The following is a 21210-nucleotide window of genomic DNA, read 5'->3' as shown; positions in this document are numbered from 1 at the left end:
TTTATTTTTTTCTCACATAATAAAAGTGAGCTTTTGTTAAACCAAATATTGTGTGTTTTTTTCCATATACAACAACCTATCTGGACTCGATAAGAGAATCGATAAGAGAATCGATAAGGAATCGGTTCGATAAGAGGATTCGATAATAGGCTCGAACTCGATAATTTCTTATCAAACATCATCCCTAATCAACACTCAAGTATAAAACTACTTATATAAACTAATAATTTCTTACTTCAAGCATGAAAAAAAAAATCATGACTTTGACACAATTGTGTCTCATAATTAAAACAGATGGCAGCCAAATTGACTTTGCTGTTTTATTTTCAATGAAACAATAGAAAACATGTACTCATATAGTAGTACAGTTGGCACAGTACAGTCAACTGACAGTTAATATTTAAACATTTAACATTTCTAACAATTTTGAACAGAAATAGTTCATGCACATTCAGATAAATTCTTCAAAATTACAATTAAACATTTTTTGGCCGGGGGCCGGGCTGTATATATGCGCACTAATTGACTGAAAGAGCACGCACTTGGCGCGATGATGTCATGTTGTCGATGGAAAAATGCATCTTTAGACCATATGATTTGCCTGAGCGGCTAGGAGACCCCGAGAGTAACAAGCGGTTGCCTTGTTGCCTTTCCAGTAAAAACAATAAATTAGTTTTTAGTATAAGTTTGCTGGCTTCAAGAAATGTAATGCCGAGCGCATATCATTATGTCAAGATAATGGCACTAGCATTTACTTCATTTAAGAATATTTTTCTACATATTGAGCAAAAAGTTCTCTTTTTTTTTCTACCAAGAAAAGTGCACTTGTTATTAGTGAGAATACACTTATTTTAAGGTATTTTTGGGTTCATTGATGTTAGCTAATTTGACTTGTTTTGGAAAGTCTTGACAAGCCCAATTTTTCGGTTATATTGGCAGATAATTTTAGTTCAAATAAAATACCACAAATTTTTTTATTTTTTTTTCTTGTTTTTGAACACTGACTTTTTGCATTGTAAGATCCAAAAAAACACGCGGTGAACAGCGTGAGCAATAAAAAAAAAAAATGGTGTGTACTAGTGGCCGTGTTGTGTGTGATTTACCAAGAATGCGTGTGTAATTGTAAAGTGGTGCATGTCACGGCCCGGGCGCACCCTAGTGCGCATTAATCTGTCCGCACATCCAAGAGCGCGCTGTCGTGCGCCACTCCGGCTGCAGCATTCAATCGGCTCAATCAGTACTCTACACACCTGTCGCTGATGAGCTTCCTGGGCTTCTTAAGCCAGTGCAAACCTGCGTTCCGGGCCAGAACGTAGTTTCCTGTTTCATACACAGCATAGGGGGGGGGTCACCCACATCTTCGGTCCTCTCCAAGGTTTCTCATTGTCCTTCACATTGACATCCCACTGGGTTGTGAGTTTTTCCTTGCCCTTATGTGAGCTCTGAACCGAGAATGTCGCTGTGGCTTGTGCAGCCCTTTGAGACACTTGTGATTTAGGGCTATATAAATAAACATTGATTGATTGATTGATTGATTCCTCCGTTCCCGCATCACAAGCTGTGTGTCTCGTCTCCCCGTATTCCCTCTGGTTCCCCTGGCTGCCTCTTTGGATCTCGACCTTCCCGCCTGGACACGGACTCTGACGCCTCGCTCCTGCCCTTGATCTCACGCCTGCCCACGGACCTCCGACCTTGCCTTGCCCCCTTGGACTTCCGCACCTCGCTCAACACTTCCGGTAACACTCATCCGATAATCGCTACACACACATACACCTTTTGAACTAGTCACACTCCATTCCCTTGTTTGTTAATATTGTTTAATAATAAATATAGAGCTAAACGACCTGTGTCGTCTTCTTACCCTGTACATGTAACAGTGCAGACCGCCCTATTGAAATGATGACTTTGCGTGTACTATACGGGGCATCACTACGGAAACACGCTCATTTACTACACATTCATGTCATCATGCTCCTACCTGTGGCATTTTGCTATATTTTCAAACATGCAGGAGACATCTACCACTTGTTAATGTTTTTAATATTGTTTCTAATATCGTTGTGCAGCACTTTGGAAACATTTTTTTTTGTTTTAATGTGCTATATAAATAAAGTGGATTGGATTGGACCACTTATGGACACTTTAGAAGCAGTCCTGCAGTGCATTGACACCGCTTAATTTTTTTAGAGAGGCACTTTAGAAGCAGTCCTGCAGTGCATTGCCACCGCTTTATTTTTTTAGAGAGGCTGCACTTGGTAAAAATGCATACTTCAAAAAAAAATGTTTTTCTTATAAGAAATATTTTAGTAATATGTATTCTATGTGAAAAAACAAAAGTCATCATAAAAATACCAAAGGACACCAAAACGCATCAATTGAATGTGTTGTATTTGCCCCTTACTTCCTCTAGCAGCTATAAAATGATGTTGCTGAATAATAATGTATGTCATTGAGCACTGACCCTGCAGCCATGTTTGAAACTGTAAGTTTGCACGGTTATTAAATAAAATGCAAAATTGCGAGTGAGTGTTGATAAATCACATTGCGTGCGCTAAATAATTATATTTGCATTTTCTCCTATCCAGTATTGTAAGTGTTTGGATGTTCAGCATATATTTTGCATATTAATGAAGACAGGGAAACAAAATGGATAGCGCGCCTTATTCTGCTCACTTAACAGACACAATCCACTTTGCACACATTTAGTAGATCAGCTTTACATGTGCTATCAATACAGATGTCCGATAATATCGGACTGCCGATATTATCGGCCGATAAATGCTTTAAAATGTAATATCGGAAATTATCGGTATCGGTTTCAAAAAGTAAAATTTATGACTTTTTAAAACGCCTCTGTACGGAGTGGTACGCGGACGTCAGGAGAAGTACAGAGCAGTTGCGTCTCCCAGTCATATTTGCCAACCCTCCCCATTTTCCCGGGAGAATCCCGAATTTCAGTGCCCCTCCCGAAAATCTCTCGGGGCAACCATTCTACCGATTTCCATCCAAACAACAATATTGAGGGTGTGCCTTAAAGGCACTGCCTTTGCGTGCCGGCCCAATCACATAATATCTACGTCGTTGCACACACACAAGTGAATGCAATGCATACTTGGTCAACAGCCATACAGGTCACACTGAGGGTGGCCGTATAAACAACTTTAACACTGTTACAAATATGCGCCACACTGTGAACCCACACCAAACAAGAATGACAAACACATTTCGGGAGAACATCCGCACCGTAACACAACATAAACACAACAGAACAAATACCCAGAATCCCTTGCAGCACTAACTCTTCCGGGACACTACTATATACCAATCCCGCCTACCTCAACCTCCTCATGCTCTCTCAGGGAGAGCATGTCCCAAATTCCAAGCTGCTGTTTTGAGGCATGTTAAAAAAAAATAATGCACTTTGTGACTTCAATAATAAATATGGCAGTGCCATGTTGGCATTTTTTTCCATAACTTGAGTTGATTTATTTTGGAAAACCTTGTTACTTTAATGCATCCAGCGGGGCATCACAACAAAATTAGGCATAATAATGTGTTAATTCCACGCCTTTGTATGTATCGGTATCGGTTGATATCGGAATCTGTAATTAATCGGATATAGGCAAAAAGGCCATTATCGGACATCTCTAGCTATCAAGTTTGCAGGTGTTTTAGTATACGCAAACCTTTAGTAAATCAGGACCTATGTGCATCTCCAACTCCAACTTGGCGAAGAGGAATGCACTTAGTCAGGACTCTACCTTCACACCTGTTCAACTTGGGTGTCCCACCTGATGACTAAGCTGCTGCTGGTAGCTCTGATCTCTCAGGAGAGAAACTAACTTTCATCCACGTTTCATCAACCATCACGACATTTATCTTAACTTAATGGCCTAATTTTTAGACTGAATTTAATCTTAAGTAGGACTTCACACTCAGTCCATATTTACAAAACTGAAAAGCTACAGTAGTTGTATAAATAATACAGAATTAGTATTCTCGAACTAGTTCATCATCAGGTCAGCTACATCATGCCTCAAAGTATCTGCATTCTTCACTCATTCGCTCACACGCAGAAACTTAGCAGCTTTGCCTACACTCTTGACATACACTATATAGCCAAAAGTATTTGTCCACCTGCCTTGACTCACATATGAACTTGAAGTGCCATCCCATTCCTAAATCATCGGGTTCAATATGATGTGGGTCCACCTTTTGCAGCTGTTACAGCTTCAACTCTTCTGGGAAGGCTGTCCACAAGGTTGCGGAGTGTGTTTATAGGAATTTTCCACCATTCTTCCAAAAGCGCATTGGTGAGGTCACACACTGATGTTGGTGGAGAAGGCCTGGCTCTCAGTCTCCGTTCTAATTCATCCCCAAGGTGTTCTATCGGGTTCAGGTCAGGACTCTGTGCAGGCCAGTCAAGTTTATCCACACCAGATTCTGTCATCCATGTCTTTATGGACCTTGCTTTGTGCACTGGTGCACAGTCATGTTGGAAGAGGAAGGGGCCCGCTCCAAACTGTTCCCACAAGGTTGGGAGCGTGGAATTGTCCAAAATGTTTTGGTATCCTGGAGCATTCAAAGTTCCTTTCACTAGAATTAAGGGGTCAAGCCCAACTCCTGAAAAACAACCCCACACCATAATTCCTCCTCTACCAAATTTCACACTCTGCACAATGCAGTCCGACATGTACCGTTTTCCTGGCGACCTCCAAACCCAGACTGGTCCGTCAGATGGCCAGATGGAAAAGTGTGATTCATCAGTCCAGAGAAGGCGTCTCCACTGCTCTAGAGTTGTGGGGCAACTTGAGGGTTCCAGGTTCGATCCCCGCTTCCGCCATCCTAGTCACTGCTGTTGTGTCCTTGGGCAATACACTTTACCCACCTGCAGTGCCACCCAAACTGGTTTAAATGTAACTTAGATATTGGGTGTCACTATGTAAAAGTGCTTTGAGTCACTAGAGAAAAGCGCTATATAAATATATATAATTCACTTCACTAGAGTCCAGTGGCGACGTGCTTTGCACCACTGCATCCCACGCTTTGCATTGGACTTGGTGATGTATGGCTTAGATGCAGCTGCTCGGCCATGGAAACCCATTCCATGAAGCTCTCTGCGTACTGTACGTGGGCTAATTGGAAGTTCACATGAAGTTTGGAGCTCTGTAGCAACTGACTGTGCAGAAAGTCTTTGCACTATGCGCTTCAGCATTCACCGACCCCTCTCTGTCAGTTTACGTGGCCTACCACTTGGTGGCTGAGTTGCTGTTGTTCCCAAACTCTTCACTTTTCTTATATTAAAGTTGACTTTGGAATATTTAGGAGCGAGGAAATTTCACGACTGGATTTGTTGCACAGGTGGCATCCTATGACAGTTCCACGCTGGAAATCACTGAGAGCGGCCCATTCTTTCACAAATGTTTGTAGAAAGAGTCTCCATGCCTAAGTGCTTGATTTGATACACCGGGCCAAGTGATTAGGACACCTGATTCTCATCATTTGGATGGGTGGCCAAATACTTTTGGCAATATAGTGTAGTTTCAAGTTGTGTTTTACTGTACCAGCCAACAGGGAGTCAACAATTCCACCTGCTCTTTTAAATGATATTCATTTAATTGTGTGCACTTACAGCGTGAGGAAGTTCACATTGGATATAATCGGAGAGCAAGCAAAGCGTGTAGACACTCGTAACTTAAGAAATACACATTGACGCAAACAATGCTATCCTACATTTTCGTTTTCATCGCCGTTTGAGTAGAAATAGCAACTAATAGCTCTTTTCGATGAAACAGCTCATTTCGACAGAACAAATACACAGAGCTTTAACTTAGTGTTTAGATGTCACGATCAATGTCTCGCCTGCTGATATCAGCATATAATGGCCACCTACTCAGTGGCCTAGTGGTTAGAGTGTCCACCCTGAGATCGGTAGGTTGTGAGTAGAGATGTCCGATAATATCGGACTGCCGATATTATCGGCCGATAAATGCTTTAAAATGTAATATCGGAAATTATCGGTATCGGTTTCAAAAAGTATAATTTATGACTTTTTACAACGCCGCTGTATGGAGTGGTACACGGACGTAGGGAGAAGTACAGAGCGCCAATAAACTTTAAAGGCACTGCCTTTGCGTGCCGGTCCAATCACATAATATCTACGGCTTTTCACACACACAAGTGAATGCCATACATACTTGGTCAACAGCCATACAGGTCACACTGAGGGTGGCCGTATAAACAACTTTAACACTGTTACAAATATGCGCCACACTGTGAACCCACACCAAACAAGAATGACAAACACATTTCGGGGGAACATCCGCACCGTAACACAACATAAACACAACAGAACAAATACCCAGAAACCCTTGCAGCACTAACTCTTCCGGGACGCTACAATATGCATCCCCCGCTACCATAACTTTTCCATAACTTGAGTTGATTTATTTTGGAAAACCTTGTTACATTGTTTAATGCATCCAGCGGGGCATCACAACAAAATTAGGCATAATAATGTGTTAATTCCACGACTGTATATATTGGTATCGGTTGATATCGGAATCGGTAATTAAGAGTTGGACAATATTGGAATATCGGATATCGGCAAAAAAGCCATTATCGGACATCTCTAGTTGTGAGTTCAAACCCCGGCCGAGTCATACCAAAGACTATAAAAATGGGAGCCATTACCTCCCTGCTTGGCACTCAGCATCAAGGGTTAGAATTGGGGGCTAAAATCACCAAAAATGATTCCCGGGCGTGGCCACCGCTGCTGCCCACTGCTCCCCTCACCTCCCAGGGGATGATCAAGGGTGATGGGTCAAATGCAGAGGATAATTTTGCCACACCTAGTGTGTGTGACAATCATTGGTACTTAGTAGGGATGTCGGCATTTATCCGCCGATAATATCGGCGGATAAATGCTTTAAAATGCAATATCGGAAATTATCGGTACCGGTTTCATAAATTAAGATTAATGACTTTTTAAAACGCCGCTGTGTACACGGACGTAGGGAGAAGTACAGAGCGCCAATGAACCTTAAAGGCACTGCCTTTGCATGCCGGCCCAATCACATAATATCTACGGCTTTTCACACACACACAAGTGAATGCAAACATACTTGGTCAACAGCCATACAGGTCACACTGAGGGTGGGCGTATAAACAACTTTAACACTGTTACAAATATGCGCCACACTGTGAACCCACACCAAACAAGAATGACAAACACATTTCGGGAGAACATCCGCACCGTAACACAACATAAACACAACAGAACAAATACCCAGAAACCCTTGCAGCATTAACTCTTCCGGGACGCAACAATATGCATTCCCGGCTACCATGACTTTTCCATAACTTGAGTTGATTTATTTTGGAAAATCTTGTTACATTGTTTAATGCATCCAGCGGGGCATCACAACAAAATTAGGCATAATAATGTGTTAATTCCACGACTGTATATATCGGTATCGGTTGATATCGGAATCGGTAATTAAGAGTTGGACAATATTGGAATATCGGATATCGGCAAAAAAGCCATTATCGGGCATGTCTAGTTGTGAGTTCAAACCCCGGCCGAGTCATACCAAAGACTATAAAAATGGGAGCCATTACCTCCCTGCTTGGCACTCAGCATCAAGGGTTAGAATTGGGGGTTAAAATCACCAAAAATGATTCCCGGGCGCGGCCACCGCTGCTGCCCACTGCTCCCCTCACCTCCCAGGGGATGATCAAGGGTGATGGGTCAAATGCAGAGGATAATTTTGCCACACCTAGTGTGTGTGACAATCATTGGTACTTAGTAGGGATGTCGGCATTTATCGGCCGATAATATCGGCGGATAAATGCTTTAAAATGCAATATCGGAAATTATCGGTACCGGTTTCATAAATTAAGATTAATGACTTTTTAAAACGCCGCTGTGTACACGGACGTAGGGAGAAGTACACAGCGCCAATAAACCTTAAAGGCACTGCCTTTGCGTGCCGGCCCAATCACATAATATCTACGGCTTTTCACACACACACAAGTGAATGCAAACATACTTGGTCAACAGCCATACAGGTCACACTGAGGGTGGGCGTATAAACAACTTTAACACTGTTACAAATATGCGCCACACTGTGAACCCACACCAAACAAGAATGACAAACACATTTCGGGAGAACATCCGCACCGTAACACAACATAAACACAACAGAACAAATACCCAGAAACCCTTGCAGCACTAACTCTTCCGGGACGCAACAATATGCATCCCCGGCTACCATAACTTTTCCATAACTTGAGTTGATTTATTTTGGAAAACCTTGTTACATTGTTTAATGCATCCAGCGGGGCATCACAACAAAATCAGGCATAATAATGTGTTAATTCCACGACTGTATATATTGGTATCGGTTGATATCGGAATCGGTAATTAAGAGTTGGACAATATCGGAATATCGGCAAAAAAGCCATTATCGGGCATCTCTAGTTGTGAGTTCAAACCCCGGCCGAGTCATACCAAAGACTATAAAAATGGGAGCCATTACCTCCCTGCTTGGCACTCAGCATCAAGGGTTAGAATTGGGGGTTAAAATCACCAAAAATGATTCCCGGGCGCGGCCACCGCTGCTGCCCACTGCTCCCCTCACCTCCCAGGGGGTGATCAAGAGTGATGGGTCAAATGCAGAGAATAATTTAGCCACACCTAGTGTGTGTGACAATCATTGGTACTTAATAGGGATGTCGGCATTTATCGGCCGACAATATCGGCGGATAAATGCTTTAAAATGCAATATCGGAAATTATCGGTACCGGTTTCATAAATTAAGATTAATGACTTTTTAAAACGCCGCTGTGTACACGGACGTAGGGAGAAGTACACAGCGCCAATAAACCTTAAAGGCACTGCCTTTGCATGCCGGCCCAATCACATAATATCTACGGCTTTTCACACACACAAGTGAATGCAAACATACTTGGTCAACAGCCATACAGGTCACACTGAGGGTGGGCGTAGAAACAACTTTAACACTGTTACAAACATGCGCCACACTGTGAACCCACACCAAACAAGAATGACAAACACATTTCGGGAGAACATCCGCACCGTAACACAACATAAACACAACAGAACAAATACCCAGAAACCCTTGCAGCACTAACTCTTCCGGGACGCTACAATATGCATCCCCCGCTACCATAACTTTTCCATAACTTGAGTTGATTTATTTTGGAAAACCTTGTTACATTGTTTAATGCATCCAGCGGGGCATCACAACAAAATTAGGCATAATAATGTGTTAATTCCACGACTGTATATATTGGTATCGGTTGATATCGGAATCGGTAATTAAGAGTTGGACAATATCGGAATATCGGCAAAAAAGCCATTATCGGGCATCTCTAGTTGTGAGTTCAAACCCCGGCCGAGTCATACCAAAGACTATAAAAATGGGAGCCATTACCTCCCTGCTTGGCACTCAGCATCAAGGGTTAGAATTGGGGGTTAAAATCACCAAAAATGATTCCCGGGCGCGGCCACCGCTGCTGCCCACTGCTCCCCTCACCTCCCAGGGGGTGATCAAGGGTGATGGGTGAAATGCAGAGAATAATTTCGCCACACCTAGTGTGTGTGTGACAATCATTGGTACTAAGTGTCAAAAATAAAATGTGTCCCACTCACATATTGCGATGTAGAACATATTAAATCCACACCTTTTGGTTTTGGCGCCTGATTGGCTCTCCAAAGTCGCTAACCCCCACCCTCTCTCATATTGTTTGCTATTAAAGAACTGTGATTGGAGATATATTCCGAATTTACAATAGAAAATTAAATATGATTGGAATTTTGGGATTAGATTTTTTTTGACATGGGTATATTAAAATGTACTTTCTCAACTTCAAACATTTTGATTTGAGGGGTCAAGACATTTATTTGAGGGGGCTCTGCCCCCTCTTGCCCCTACGCACAGCCGGCCCCGGTTCTAAAATTGTAAGTTATGTAAACACAGATGTATTTATTTAAATCTAAGTGGTACTTTGGTGTTACTCCTCTTTGATTTTAAGGTTATCCTCCGAACTTGATGACCGCCTGTAACTAGTTGAGTCTTCAATCATTCATGTACAGGCAGACTAATGTCCTAAACTTGTCATTCATTGTTTTTTAGGGGTTTTTTCTATATCAGGGAGTCCTAACCACTGTGCCCCGCATGTAGGAGAGATTATCTAATTGAATACATGAACATTTACTAAACTAATTTGAAAAGTATTTACCACAAATACACTTTGTTAATAGGTCTACAAACCCCGTTTCCATATGAGTTGGGAAATTGTGTTAGATGTAAATATAAACGGAATACAATGATTTGAAAATCATTTTATATATAATATGCTACAAAGACAACATATTTGATGTTCAAACTGATAAAAAAATGTTTTTTTGGAAATAATCATTAACTTTAGAATTTGATGCCAGCAACACGTGACAAAGAAGTTGGGAAAGGTGGCAATAAATACTTATAAAGTTGAGGAATGCTCATCAAACACTTATTTGGAACATCCCACAGGTGTGCAGGCTAATTGGGAACAGGTGGGTGCCATGATTGGGTATAAAAGTAGATTCCATGAAATGCTCAGTCATTCACAAACAAGGATGGGGCGAGGGTCACCACTTTGTCAACAAATGCGTGAGCAAATTGTTGAACAGTTTAAGAAAAACCTTTCTCAACCAGCCGTTGCAAGGAATTTAGGGATTTCACCATCTACGGTCCGTAATATCATCAAAGGGTTCAGAAAATCAGGATAAATCACTGCACGTAAGCAGCTAAGCCCGTGACTTTCGATCCCTCAGGATGTACTGCATCAACAAGCGACATCAGTGTGTAAAGGATATCACCACATGGGCTCAGGAACACTTCAGAAACCCACTGTCAGTCACTACAGTCGGTCGCTACATCTGTAAGTGCACGTTAAAACTCTCCTATGCAAGGCGAAAACCGTTTATCAACAACACCCAGAAACGCCGTCGGCTTCGCTGGGCCTGAGCTCATCTAAGATGGACTGATACAAAGTGGAAAAGTGTTCTGTGGTCTGATGAGTCCACATTTCAAATTGTTTTTGGAAACTGTGGACGTCGTGTCCTCCGGACCAAAGAGGAAAATAACCATTCGGATTGCTATAGGCGCAAAGTTGAAAAGCCAGCATGTGTGATGGTATGGGGGTGTATTAGTGCCCAAGACATGGGTAACTTACACATCTGTGAAGGCACCATTAATGCTGAAAGGTACATACAGGTTTTGGAGCAACATATGTTGCCATCCAAGCAACGTTACCATGGACGCCCCTGCTTATTTCAGCAAGACAATGCCAAGCCACGTGTTACATCAACGTGGCTTCATAGTAAAAGAGTGCGGGTACTAGACTGGCCTGCCTGTAGTCCAGACCTGTCTCCCATTGAAAATGTGTGGCGCATTATGAAGCCTAAAATAGCACAACGGAGACCCCCGGACTGTTGAACAACTTAAGCTGTACATCAAGCAAGAATGGGAAAGAATTCCACCTGAGAAGCTTCAAAAATGTGTCTCCTCAGTTCCCAAACGTTTACTGACTGTTGTTAAAAGGAAAGGCCATGTAACACAGTGGTGAACATGCCCTTTCCCAACTACTTTGGCACGTGTTGCAGCCATGAAATTCTAAGTTAATTATTATTTGCAAAAAAAAAAAAAAGTTTATGAGTTTGAACATCAAATATGTTGTCTTTGTAGCATATTCAACTGAATATGGGTTGAAAAGGATTTGCAAATCATTGTATTCCGTTTATATTTACATCTAACACAATTTCCCAACTCATATGGAAACGGGGTTTGTATGAGAGAAATGTACAATGACAGGCAGGACAATGCAATGCTGTTCCACTGGATGGCAGAAGGAACGTGTTGCATTCATACAACATTGCTGTTTTGCTTGGCTTAGGAAAGGTTAGAAAACACTGCACTTTGTGCACCAAATAAAAAGAAATTCCACTTGTAATTAGGTAAGATGTATTTTTTAATAGACTACATTTTTTGCATGATAATATTCAAGTAATATTTGTAACCATATACATTTATATATTTGAACTTTTAAAAGTATTGGTTAGTGGTTTATATGTCATTTTCAAGAATAGCATAGGAAAAAAAACACCTTTATTAGTCTTGACATTTTGAAAATTGCGGTATCACAGCAACAAAGTAGACAGTAGCTGCACTGCAATAAGTCAGTGTTCAAAAACAATGAAAAAAACAAAAAAATGAGGGGTATTTTATTTGAACTAAGCAAAATTATCTGACAATAGAAGAAGAAAATTCGGCTTGTCAAGACTTTCCAAAACAAGTCAAATTAGCTAACCTCAATGAACCCAAAAATACCTTAAAATAAGTATATTCTCACTAATAAGTGCACTCTTCTTGGTAGAAAAAAAATGACACCTTTTGCTCAAAATGTTGAAAAATATTCTTAAATGAAATAAATGCTAGTGCCATTATCTTGACATAATAATATGCGCTCGGCATCATGATTTTTTTTTTTCATGCTTGAAGTAAGAAATTATTACTTTAAAAAAGTAGTTTTATACTTGTGAGTGTTGATGACACAACAGTTGATATTCTAGTTTCAAGCATGTTTTACTCAATATAGGTCATAACATCTCAGCAACAAGCTGTAATATCTTACTGAGATCATTTAGGACCAAAATCCTTAAAACGAGTAAAACACTAACATAAAATCTGCTTAGTGAGAAGAATTATCTTGTCAGACAGAAAATAAGCAAATATCACCCTTATTTGAGATATTTCATCTAACTTAGATTTCAGTTTTTGCAGTGTGTGCATAATAAAACAAAGTAAAGTAATTCCAAAAATATCTCCAGAATGCATTGAGAATGAGAACATGAATACATGAATAAGAAGTACTATATATGCATTTATGAATGGCAAGTGTACAAAACCAAATACATACATGCGGAGCAGAATGTCAATGGAAAGGATAAGTTATAAGCATTGTATGTAAAACAAAATTAACAAATCAATGCAGATTATTTCATCATTATTGGATTAAAAATGTTAATGCAACTAAACCAGGGGTCGGCAACCTTTACCAGTCAAAGAGCCATTTTGACCAGTTTCACAAATTAAAGAAAACTATGGGAGCCGCAAAAATCTTGAAATTTGAAATTTAAAATGAAATAACACTGCATACACAGTTTTTTTTCTTGATTTGTGCTATGTATAAACCAAGGGTCTCAGACACGCGGCCCACACCTTAATATGAAAATTGAATATTAGTAGATTGGCGCTTGACAGCGTCATACTTGTCAAACTTCCAGATTTTTCCGGCAGACTACGAAATTCAAGGCAACTTTTCTTTCGAACGTGCCGTGATGGTACAGCATTTAGCGCCCACTGCAACCAGCGTGCCGACCCGGCCCGGCCCAGCCACACGTTGTGTGGGTTTCAACTTGCTCACGTAAGTGACAGCAAGGCATACTTGCTCAACAACCACACAGGTTACACTGACGGTGGCGGTATAAAAAACTTTAACACTCTTACTAATAATGCGCCACACTGTGAACCCACACCAAACAAGAATGACAAACACATTTTGGGAGAACATCTGCACCGTAACACAACATAAACACAACAGAACAAATACCCAGAATCCCATGCAGCCCTAACTCTTCCGGGCTACATTATACACCCCCCGCTACCAAACCCCGCCCACCTCAACCGACGCACAAGGGGGGGGAGCAGGGTTGGGGTGGGGGCGGGGCTTGGTGGTAGCAGGGGTGTATAATGTAGCCCGCAAGAGTCAGGGCTCAATGGTATTCTGGGTATTTGTTCTGTTGTGTTTATGTTGTGTTAAGGTGCAGATATTCTCCCAAAATGTGTTTGTCATTCTTGTTTGGTTTTGGTTCAAAGTGTGGCGCATTATTCAGAATCAGAATCAGCTTTATTGTCATTACGCAAGGTAACGAGATTGAGGCCATTCCATACAGTGCGATGTGTGCATGCTAGAAAAACAATGTGCAAATATATAAAAATATAAAAAATGTAGAAGTGCAATGAATATGGTGTGAAATGAATATATACATGAAAAAAACAAAAACAAAACAAAAACAGGGTGGTTGGTGGAATGGGTTATTGCACTGAAGAGAAGGCAGTTATGAGGGACAATGGGGCAGTCCGTTCAGGATGGTTATGGCCCTGGGGAAGAAGCTGTTCTTTAGCCTGTTTGTTTTGGTTTTAATGCACCTGTAGCGCTTCCCAGAGGGCAGCAGGTGGAACAGGTCAGAGCCAGGGTGGGTGCTGTCCTTGATGATGGCACTGGCTCTGTTGAGGCAGCGGGAGGTGTAGATGTCCGTCAGAGAGGGGAGAGGGCGGCCGATGATCTTCTGAGCCGTCTTGACCACTCTTTGCAGCCTCTCCCTGTCTGCTGCAGTGCAGCTGCCGTACCATACCGTAATACAGTAGGTCAGTAAAGTTGTTTTATATGGCCACCGTCAGTGTAACCTGTGTGGCTGTTGACCAAGTATGCCTTGCTGTCACTTACGTGTGCAAGCAGAAGACGCATATAACAAGAGGCGGGGCTGGCACGCTGTTAATACAGATTGTAAGGGCGCTAAATGCTGTACCATCATGGCACGCCCTTATTATTGTTGTAAGGGTGAATATTAATCCCGGGAGTTTTCTGCGAGAGGCACCGAAATCCGGAAGTCTCCCGGGAAAATCGGGGGGTGTCGGCAAGTATGCAACTGAGCCGCATCAGAGTGATCAAAGAGCCGCATGCGGCTCCGGAGCCGCGGGTTGCCGACCCCTGAACTAAACCATCTGCTGCGCAAAATGACTCCAAAATCCCTAAAATGTTTCTGGCAACACACACAAAGTTTATTTACATAGCCCTTAATCACAAATGCCTCATCGAGCCAAACACAAACCCCAACGACATCCTGGGATCTGATCCCACATCCGGGCAAGAAAAAAAAACTCAACCCAATGGGAACAAGGAGAAACCTTGGGAGGTACCGCAGGGGTAGTAGCGTGACAGAAAATAATTGAGAAGCACTGCCGTGGAGCGACAACTACAGAGTAAACACGTCACATTTCATTAATCTTCTTTTATTACGGCACATCTTTGCACAGGACAATATTGTAAAAAATTTAACTGGGGCATACTTTAGTGTAGCTGTACACTGGCTACTCTAAAAAGGTATAGCCTAGTGCAGTGTTTTTCAACCTTTTTTGAGCCAAGGCACATTTTTTGCGTTGAAAAAATGCGGAGGCACACCACCAGCAGAAATCATTAAAAAACGAACTCAGTTGACAGTAAAAAGTCGTTGTCGCAATTGTTGGATATGACTTTAAAGCATAACCATCACTATAGCTCTTGTCTCAAAGTAGGTGTACTGTCACCACCTGTCACATCACGCCCTCACCTATTTGGAGTTTATTGCTGTTTTCCTGTGTGTAGTGTTTTAGTTCTTGTCTTGCGCTCCTATTTTGGTAGCTTTTTCTCTTTTTTTGGTATTTTCCAGTAGCAGTTTCATGTCTTCCTTTGAGCAATATTTCCTGTATCTACTTTGTTTTAGCAGTCAAGAATATTTCAGTTGTTTTTAATCCTTCTTTGTGGGGACATTGTTGATTGTCATGTACATTGTGGACGCCGTCTTTGCTCCACAGTAAGTCTTTGCTGTCGTCCAGCATTCTGTTTTTGTTTACTTTGTAGCCAGTTCAGTTTTAGTTTCGTTCTGCATAGCCTTCCTTAAGCTGCGATGCCTTTTCTTAGGGGCACTCACCTTTTGTTTATTTTTGGTTTAAGCATTAGATACCTTTTTACCTGCACGCTGCCTCCCGCTGTTTCCGACATCTACAAAGTAATTAGCTACCTGCTGCCACCTACTGATATGAAAGAGTATTACATGGTTACTCTGCCGAGCTCTAGACAGCACCGACACTCAACAACAACACATCATTTGCAGACTATAATTACTGGTTTGCAAAAAATATTTTTAACCCAAATAGGTGAAATTAGATAATCTCCCACGGCACACCAGACTGTATCTCACGGCACACTAGTGTGCCGCGGTACAGTGGTTGAAAAACACTGGCCTAGTGTTGTCAAGGTATACTCTAGGGCAGTGTTTTTCAACCTTTTCTGAGGCAAGGCGCATTTTTTTCACAGCACCAGCAAAAAACGTTAAAAAAATGAAACTCCACCAGGTCGTCGTGCCTTATTTTGATTTTGTTGGTGTTTTCCTGTGTGTCGTGCTTTAGTTCTTGTCTTGCGCTGTTATTTTGGTGGCCCCTTCCTGTTTTGTTGGTGTTTTCCTGTAACGTTTTCATGTCTTCCTTTGAGCGCTACTCCGCGCACATGCTTTATGTTAGCAAGCGAGGCCATTTAAGTTGTTGCTATCCTTCTTTGTGGGGAAATTGTTGATTGCCATGTCATGTACGGATGTACTTTGTGGACGCCGTAAGTTTTTGCTGTCGTCCAGCATTCTGTTTCTGTTTACTTTGTCGCCAGTTCAGTTTTACTTTTGTTTTGCATAGCCATTGCCTTTTCCTTTCCCTTTTGGTTTAAGCATTACATACCCTTTTACCTGCACACTGCCTCCCGCTGTGGTCTGCATATTGAGATCACAACAAACCATCCTCGTCTCAACCGACACATTCCGACTTTTACAAAGCAATTAACTACCTGCCGAGTTTTACACAGCACAGACACTATGCAACGGCACATTATTTGCGGATTATAATTATTGATTTGCAAAATTTTGGGGACTAATTTGGTGAAGTTGCATGATTTCCCACGGCACACCAGACTTCTCACGGCATAGTGGTTGAAAAACACTGCTCTAGGGACAAAGTCATAGAAATGAACCTGGGATATACCATTAGAGTGGTCAATGTAGAGTTACGCTGAAGTATATAAAGTAGCTATTGCCTCGAGAGAAGCTACATTAAAATGATTGCCAAAATTTAAGGGGTGTACTACTGACTTTTGTGAACTACTGTGCAGTATTGTAGAGTTTATGTCCTGGGTATGACGTTAAAGTGCATCCGGCAGTGGAGGCTCCTCTAAGGGGTCTTGGGGCACTAGGAGGTTAACCCCTTTACTACTGTTACCCCAGGTGGCCCTTGGCAAAGGCCTAGTACCTGACTTCCCCCTAGCCAGGGATACGGTAAAGACCTCAACGGCGGAAGACGGTAGATGATGTAAGAACCACCACAACGGCTGCGATGGCGGAAGAAGGCACCCCCACATCCATGTGGGCCCAGTTATGGGGAAATAACAACCCGAGACCTCAACGGTGGAACAGACGGAGGATGATGGGTGACCCTATGGAGCGTCACAATGGCAGGGATGGCGGAAGAAGGCTGCAGCAGAAAAGGGTCCCCAGTCGTCTTGGACTCCATGCCACCGGACCCTGACCTGGATCTGTCAAGGATCGTGTAGTAACTGTCTGTGCACCAGTCTCCCCACGTTAAACAAAGTCACGTACAGTAGGGGGGTAATGGTACGCGTATTTGTATTGAACCGTTTCGGTACGGGGGTTTCGGTTCGGTTCGGAGGTGTACCGAACGAGTTTCCACGCGAACATATTAAGTAGCCGCCGAATCTAAAGTCTTAACAAGCTGCTCCGCTTTCTGCCTCTTGTCTCTGTCAGTACTCTACACAGCACCCAGCATTGTCCCACCCACACAACCATCTGATTGGTTACACGCAGAGCAGTAACAGCCAATCAGCAGTGCGTATTCAGAGCGGTAACAGACAATCAGCAATGCGTATTCAGAGCGGTAACAGACAATCAGCAATGCGTATTCAGAGCGCATGTCGTCAGTGCTCCAGCGACGTGATGAGCAGGTGTTTAGCAGGTGAGCATCAGGCAGCGAACTCTCCCAAATGATAATAAACACCTCCCAGTCAACTACTAGTAACATCACTATGAGCCCGTTGACGTTCTAGAAACAAACGGCAGCTCAGCTCGCTCGCAGTCCTGGCTTGAGGTGAAGGCTAATTAGCTTTTAGCGTAACGTTAGCTCATTTTGCGGTGTGTGTGTGTGTGTTACGGACAGCAAAGCCCTGTCTGTCTGTTATTTCACTTTACCGTTTTCTGTGTTGATTGAGCTGTGTTGAAGCAGCAAAAAAGGACATGATGTTAAATGAAGAGTTTCTGTCTCTGATAGTTGATATAATAATGTAACTGCATCATAAAGCCGACATGAACTCCATGGTGTTCAGGGATGAATAGTCTCTCCTATTGCTATTGTACTATTTTTCCAGCTATAGTTACATTAATCATTAGTAATGGAGCAGCCGAGTTTTGAATGGCAGGGTCCCTGCTATCACATGTTGATAAAAATATAACATTTACATCATAAAAATCAACTACAGGCTTCCCAAATGCTGTAATAAATGAAGCATGATGAGTTGACTTGAAACTGTTTAAAGGGGAACATTATCACCAGACCTATGTAAGCGTCAATATATACCTTGATGTTGCAGAAAAAAGACCATATATTTTTTTAACCGATTTCCGAACTCTAAATGGGTGAATTTTGGCGAATTAAACGCCTTTCTAATATTCGCTCTCGGAGCGATGACATCACAACGTGGCGTCACATCGGGAAGCAATCCGCCATTTTCTCAAACACCGAGTCAAATCAGTTCTGTTATTTTCCGTTTTTCCGACTGTTTTCAGTACCTTGGAGACATCATGCCTCGTCGGTGTGTTGTCGGAGGGTGTAACAACACGAACAGGGACGGATTCAAGTTGCACCAGTGGCCCAAAGATGCGAAAGTGGCAAGAAATTGGACGTTTGTTCCGCACACTTTACCGACGAAAGCTATGCTACGACAGAGATGGCAAGAATGTGTGGATATCCTGCGACACTCAAAGCAGATGCATTTCCAACGATAAAGTCAAAGAAATCTGCCGCCAGACCCCCATTGAATCTGCCGGAGTGTGTGAGCAATTCAGGGACAAAGGACCTCGGTAGCACGGCAAGCAATGGCGGCAGTTTGTTCCCGCAGACGAGCGAGCTAAACCCCCTGGATGTCTTGGCTCACACCGTCCCTTATGCAACCGAAGATGATCAAGAGAAGAATATCGACCCTAGCTTCCCTGACCTGCTGACATGAGGGTATGTCTACAGAATATATTAATTGATGAAAATTGGGCTGTCTGCACTCTCAAAGTGCATGTTGTTGCCAAATGTATTTCATATGCTGTAAACCTAGTTCATAGTTGTTAGTTTCCTTTAATGCCAAACAAACACATACCAATCGTTGGTTAGAAGGCGATCGCCGAATTCGTCCTCGCTTTCTCCCGTGTCGCTGGCTGTCGGGTCATTTTTGTCGGTTTCGCTTGCATACGGTTCAAACCGATATGGCTCAATAGCTTCAGTTTCTTCTTCAATTTCGTTTTCGCTACCTGCCTCCACACTACAACCATCCGTTTCAATACATGCGTAATCTGTTGAATCGTTTAAGCCGCTGAAATCCGAGTCTGAATCCGAGCTAATGTCGCTATAGCTTGCTGTTCTATGCGCCATGTTTGTTTGTGTTGGCATCACTATGTGACGTCACAGGAAAATGGACGGGTGTATATAACGATGGTTAAAATCAGGCTCTTTGAAGCTTTTTTAGGGATATTGCGTGATGGGTAAAATTAAAAAAAAAAACTTCGAAAAATAAAATAAGCCACTGGGAACTGCTTTTTAATGGTTTTAACCCTTCTGAAATTGTGATAATGTTCCCCTTTAATGTTGCACTTTTTATATGTAGAAGAAAAGTTTTGTCATTGTATTTAATCTGAGCAACAACTTGAGGCAGTTTAATGTTGATTAACGTGGGCAGAATTATTATAGTGTTCCCAATGTTAAAAGGATACAAATTTGGTAAATAAATAACAGAAAAATGTATATTTTGTTGTTTTCTTACTGTACCGAAAATGAACCGAACCGTGACCTCTAAACCGAGGTACGTACCGAACCGACATTTTGGTGTACCGTTACACCCCTAATACACAGGCATCCTCCATAAAGGGATACCCCCCCTACCAGGAGGATACTCATACTCGCTTCGAGTAACCGCCGATGATGATTGTAGAGTTTATAAAGAAGACAGTTTGCTCTTGAAAACACTTATCAATGTTTGTCCGATGTCACAAGCCAGAATCTTCCAGCATTAACAGCCAAAGAAGAACGAGCGGAGAGGTTTTAAATTTGATTGATTGATTGATTTAAACTTATATTACTAGATTGCACAGTACAGTACATATTCCGTACAATTGACCACTAAATGGTAACACCCCAATAATTTCAACTTGTTTAAGTCAGGGTCCATGATACAGATATATACTATCATCATAATACAGTCATCACACAAGATAATCATCAGAGTATATACATTGAATTATTTACATTATTTACAATCCGGGGTGTGGGATGTGGAGGGGGTGGGGGGTTTAGGTTTGGTTGATATCAACACTTCAGTCATCAACAATTGCATCATCAGAGAAATGGACATTGAAACAGTGTAGGTCTGACTTAGGATATGTACAGCAAGTAGTGGACATGGAGAGAGAGATCAGAAAGTATAAGAATAAGTATCTGCATTTGATTATTTACATGATTACGTCTTGATTACTGTAACGTATTATTTTCGGGTCTCCCTATGTCTAGCATTAAAAGATTACAGTTGGTACAAAATGCGGCTGCTAGACTTTCGACAAGAAAAAGAAAGTTTGATCATATTACGCCTATACTGGCTCACCTGCACTGGCTTCCTGTGTACTTAAGATGTGACTTTAAGGTTTTACTACTTACGTATAAAATACTACACGGTCTAGCTCCATCCTATCTTGCCGATTGTATTGTACCATATGTCCCGGCAAGAAATCTGCCTTCAAAGAACTCCGGCTTATTAGTGATTCCCAGAGCCCAAAAAAAGTCTGCGGGCTATAGAGCGTTTTCTATTGGGGCTCCAGTACTATGGAATGCCCTCCCGGTAACAGTTAGAGATGCTACCTCAGTAGAAGCATTTAAGTCCCATCTTAAAACTCATTTGTATACTCTAGCCTTTAAATAGCCCCCCTTTTTTAGACCAGTTGATCTGCCGTTTCTTTTCTTTCCTCCTCTGCTCCCCCCTATCCCTTGTGGAGGGGGAGACACACAGGTCCGG

Source organism: Nerophis lumbriciformis, linkage group LG17 (genome assembly GCF_033978685.3).
Source record: "Nerophis lumbriciformis linkage group LG17, RoL_Nlum_v2.1, whole genome shotgun sequence".
Taxonomy (NCBI): Eukaryota; Metazoa; Chordata; class Actinopteri; order Syngnathiformes; family Syngnathidae; genus Nerophis; species Nerophis lumbriciformis.
The sequence above is the reverse complement of the archived record's forward strand: the minus strand, read 5'-3'. Positions refer to the sequence as shown.